Below are 5,489 nucleotides of genomic sequence, written 5' to 3'. Positions count from 1 at the left end.
AACCAAGACGCATCAATCCCACGGCTCCTCGAAGTGGACGACGCTACCCTCCTTTTGTCCAGAAAGGAGCACCTCCGGCGCCGCCACGTGCACTTATCCCTCCGTGTGCGATATCCCTTCCCCGTGGTCTCACCCGTGCAGAGGAGGTTGCGCTTAGGAGGATCCGGGTCGGTGTTGCCCTTACACCAGCTGGCACTAGAACGTGGTCATAATTCCAACACTTATATCCTTGCCCAGGATGCCCGATCTGTAAAAACAAAGATGTCGAGGCCGACATCCACCACTTGCTGTGGGACTGCCCAGCACTCAAACCAACACGAATCCGGCACCTGAGCATAGCTGGCCTTTGAGCAACCAATCCTGCCTCATACATCACTTGGACGCAGGGACCTCATCATCGCTCACTTCTGGACTTCATAAAATCAGCCAACCTTTTTCCATTCATTTAATCATTTATTCATCGTTCATCTCATACCCTACTGATGCCTTGTGGCAATAAATATCGACTAAAAAAAATAACACGCTTCCTGTGCAGAAAGTACTGTTAAAGTTTAAGACAGGCAGGGTACTTCCAGTCCCGAAGTATTATTCATGCAAGATACATCACACGCACAAGCCCTATGTGGCGAAAGTATTTATTGCATACACGAGTTGATCATTTTCAGCCAGAAGAACTCTCACTGGCAATAAAATGTTGAACACAGTGTCTGGTTGTTTTTTTGAATAAAAACTAAAGTGGGCGGTACTGGCTTGTACCACGATCACAGACTAGAATATAAACTGAGAAATTGCACAGTATTCAAACAGCAAACTCATACAGAATGAACGAAGTTTTTGCCCCAGCATGACACACAAAAAGAACATCACAAAGTTCACTGCTGCTTATCCAGTGCTGCGAGGCGTTTCAGCATACCCAGTTTGAGCCTCTACATCTTTATTTGCTGCTGGTATCGTCTTCTTTATTCATCCTGTCATTAGTGTAAGTTCAGCAGAATTTCCCCCAATACAGCTGCTGGTGTTCGACGATGCTTCACATTTGGTTTGCTTTTCTGGCGCGGAACATCATCATTTCTTGAGTTGTTTTCGCAGTGCACATTTTCTTCTGTTGTCGGTGGTTCATTGATGCTGCACGGGGTGGCCACAGCTAATGTGCAGGTAGCTGAGGTGGAGGGCTGTGGGGGCTGGCTTGACGCCACTGGAGCCTGGTACTCTGTTATTTGCAAGCAAGTCATCTATCACCTGAAGAAATGGCCACTCCTTTCTTTCCCTCCCACTCTTCTTCTTGTGCTGGCGGTGCTTGTCATACGCGCGCTTGAGACCTTTGAACTTCGTTTCACAGTCCGCAGCAGTTCGCGTGTACCCGTGCTTGCACATTTCTTCACTAATTTGTTTCCAAATGTCTTTTCCCTTTCTCTTTCTATCACTGAATTCTTGTTTATGATTCTCATAAGATGAAATCAAATGTACCTTGGCATGTCCCCAGCTTGAACTTTCTTTTGGGAGACCTACAGCAAAAGGAGAGCTACAGCTTAGGCCGCCTCATACGAGATCAGTAATAGAGCATGAAAACTACTTCAATGAAAAGAAAAGAGGCATTACTCACTGTTGTGGTTATGGGTATGTATGTTGTGAAAAACTGGTCATCTGTAAAAGTAAATCAGTCATGGTGCACATCAGCCTACACCAGGACTCATTTAATAAAGAAAAATATTAGACGCTAAAAATTTACAAAAAAGAAGAGGTCTTCGTCGCCCTGTGCGTCAAAAATAGTGGCAGTGAATACCTCCATAACCGCCCGTGTCGCGAGTACAGTGGAAAATTAACCCGGCAAAAAGTGAAAATTCATATCATATCACAATTTCTATCATAGTGAAAATGCAATTCATGAAATAAACAGCTTTCATATATTATAATATTCCCTAAAGAGCCCTACTGCTGCAAGCACTTTGGCAAGAACGAGCGATTGCGTGCACCAAATACAAGATTTGAGTAGGCGAGTAGGAAGTACCGATTTCACGAATTTCCGAAAGCACTTTGTACTTATTTTCGCTAAGTGCGGTGACGTATAACACATGGCGCTCGACAACGTGCCATAAACGTAGCTACAGCCTTAAAATAAAGGCGATGTGCTACGCCAGCAACGCAAGACAAAAGCAAGAATTTAGATTTTCAAAGCAAGATTTCTGCAGTTGTCGCTCGTAACTGCTCTTTCTCTGGAAACAAACACAACACTTGATAGTCCAAGAACGAAACAAGGCATTAAAAACTCGCATTGAACGGTTTCCGGGTAGACATCTGACCCTGTGCTCGCCACACCTCCTCACAGCTCAAGTAAGTCAGGCCCTACAGTCACAGCAGCCGTATAAAGTCCGAATCCTGCAAATGATTAAAACGAGGTCCCCGACGAACTAGCAACAGTTTACGTACCTGTGCTCGTGTTCACGACGAGCACAGGCTGCGCAGCCATAACTGCCGTCCCGTAACCGCGAAAGGCGCCAAAAAGGGAGTAGCTCCATAGTATCCGGAAATACGTCACGTCGCCAAACGCAAAAGACCCGCGCTCCCGCACACCGTCGTCGAAGACGGAGCGCGTAGAGCGCGCTCTGCAAACACACACCGGAAGTCAGTTGTGGTTGTTTAGCTTACTTGGAGCGCCCTCTGACGACTCAAGTGCGCTCGAGTCCTTTAACGTAACGCGCCCACTGCGTAACACAACCCTGCGACAGCCAACAAAACAAGTCCAGGCATGATCAAGCTCTGCCAAGGACTCAACGTGAACGCCGTCCACCCAACCGATACGGCGACCCAATCTAAGGAGGAAGGGATGTTGTGTACGCGAACCGACGCACTGCCACACCGCCTCCAAGCAAACGGACGCACGGCCGCTCCAGTTGCAATGCCTCCTGCACCTGAGAGCCAGCCGCTTCGGAGAGACTAGCGGGGATCCCCCCTGCCTGCGCCGACGAATGCGCGCGGGCCCGACGTAACACGAGCCGTGCGCTGCCTCGGAACTGGACCCTCCTCGGACCAGGGCACGAGAAGCAATGCCTTCTTTACGGGCGCTCGCGCTTCTCTCTTTCCTTCTCTTCCCCTCTCTCCAAAAGCACAATAAAGTAGTCTCTACCCAGCAACCAAATCGAGAGGTTCCTCGCTCACTGTGCTGCGACGCCCCGAACATAACATATACCTACCACGGTTTCATCTATAACGTTATTGGAATATAACAGTGGCGGGTGAGGCTTGCTAAAACAAGAGAACGAGTATAAAGATTGATCGACTAGAGTTGCGTTAGCTTCAAATTTCTATAGCCACCCCGAAATGCTGTTCCCCGCGAATAAAGCAATGTGGCTTATTTGCGATTTTGTGATACTTTAGAAAATTGAAGAACAGTTGTGTTTTCAGTAATCCGCAACTACGCTGAGTACTCCTTCACAGCGTGTCATGAATGACATAGCATTAATTAAAATCAAGAAATATTTTCACACCTTGTCGTGGTGGCAAGCAATAAATACATGCTTGGGAGAGTGAGTAGTCAAAAAGAGCTTGCGCGAACGCCTTTTTAGGATATGAAAAGTAGCAACTTCGAGATAACAGTTGGGCCACAATGTCTCACTCACGTGCTACCTCCCAGAGGTGTTGCAGTATGACCTGATATCAAACGGTTGAGTGAAGCCGGCGTGTGCAGGACTCGGAATGGACTCGTGTGGAGTGGGAATAACAGAATGGAAACATGGGACGCGATTTCAACCCAAGAACATTAAATACGTAGTCCGACAGAAAGCCCGGCTTCCCTGATATGAGCTCAAAGTCCAGGGAGTACCTAAGACGGGTGGTAGGTTGCAGGTAAAAGACGACAGGCGCTGACTGATCTGCTGGTTATACAACGTAATAGGACAACATGGTCACTCAGGTAGTTCTTTCGAAAACTAAGCGTGAGATAAGAATCGAAGACACATCTTAAACCAGGCACATTGACCCTTCACGTGGCGGGTTGATACCCGTTTCTTCAATTCTGCTATTTACAGCAGACGTATCCTCTAATCTGCCGGCTGATTCTTACTATTAAGTTATTATGGTCGGTCGTTTTTTATTCGTCTTTTATTTTACCGACTCATGTTTCCTTATTGTCTGATGTGAGCCCGCTTACATCTGAGGCATTCTGGCTAGTCGATGCTTTCGTTACACTGATACCTTTAAGTGTATCTGAGCCTTTAATGCACCTGGATTCTTTGTTATAGAAGGATTGATACCGCTCACAGACTGCTTCGGCACATAAAGCCCCACTGACTCGGCGCTTATGTGCCCAAAAACTTTGACGTTAATATTGATTCGGACTGCCCTAATATTGTCACGTGTTAGTGACGAGGTCGTACGTTCAAAAGGGAAGACAGGAGTAATAGTACTGGAATCAACTCTTTATTGGTCTGACTTTCGCCCGCGAAAGAACTAAGCAACTCTATGGCAGGAGCAGACATGCGCGTTGATCATCGGGTTAAACATGCATGGTGAATTCGTCAGCGCTGAACTTAAAGGGGGCGAATAACCATATAGATAACCGGCAAAGGAAACTAGAACAGTACAATGAACAATACAACGAACGATATAGAAATATCGTCACTTCTGTGTGATCTCTCGGGAAAATCTCTGATCTATAGGGAATGTGCAAATGAAGATTGGTATGATTCGGGGCAATATTGTTGACATGTTTCGCCTCATTTATTTCTAAATTATAATGTATTGAACTGCAGTTAATAACAAACGCAATACAGGTGTCTTTACACATAGAACACCTAAAATCCAACTGCCCCTTTGCGTGAGATGCTGACGGGTAAGGAATTGTATACTTTGGCCCTGAAACGGATTAGTGCGTACCACCTAGCAGATTTGTGATAAGCGTGGCTTTTGATCGAAGGAAATAGAGAGTAGGAGCTAGGAACCCCACTCATGATGTGGCCAATTATGATTCCTGTCCGGTGTTATCAGCAAAGTGTTTCAGTTTCTCAGAGAGAACAAGCCTTCGAATGCGAGCACATCCTTCATGAAGTCGTATCCCTATACTCAGTGACTCTTTGGCCTCTTGTAACTGTAAATATTATGACAACATTTGCTTTTATTTTGTTTCTTCGTTTTTACATTGTTCATATAAGAAAGTTCGTATAGTGACAACAGGTGTCTAGATTGTATTTTAAACGGGCAGCAGATAGACAGCACCCCGTGAAATAGGAAGCTGACAGGGTCATGTGCAAAATATTTTAGAGCATGCTTCCCACCATTTCTTCATTTCTTAGGTTGTTGACCCCTAGCCGAGAGACGCCATAGTGAAGACCTCCAAGAATTGTGACAATTTAGATTATTTGCTTGCCTGATCACGCTACTAGGCAGGGGTTTAAAAACTGTATCGCTGGAGCTTGGCTGCTCAGTCTCGCCGAGCAAAAAAGGCGTCTCAGTCTGAGTGTGTCGATGCCGAGCAGGCCTCGTGACGATGTGTT

At 46.1% G+C, this 5,489-nt stretch overlaps 1 pseudogene; it reads right to left on the bottom strand.

Moving 5' to 3' along the window:
* Window positions 1-631: 631 nt before the first annotated feature.
* Window positions 632-2,467, bottom strand: LOC146194986 (uncharacterized; annotated as a pseudogene).
* Between the last annotated feature and the right edge of the window lie 3,022 nt (window positions 2,468-5,489).

The sequence above is a fragment of the Amblyomma maculatum genome, chromosome 3, assembly GCF_055883805.1.
Source record: "Amblyomma maculatum isolate TAMU_Amacu chromosome 3, ASM5588380v1, whole genome shotgun sequence".
Lineage (NCBI taxonomy): Eukaryota > Metazoa > Arthropoda > Arachnida > Ixodida > Ixodidae > Amblyomma > Amblyomma maculatum.
Note: the sequence above shows the minus strand (reverse complement) of the source record. Positions and strands in the feature narration are given on the sequence as shown.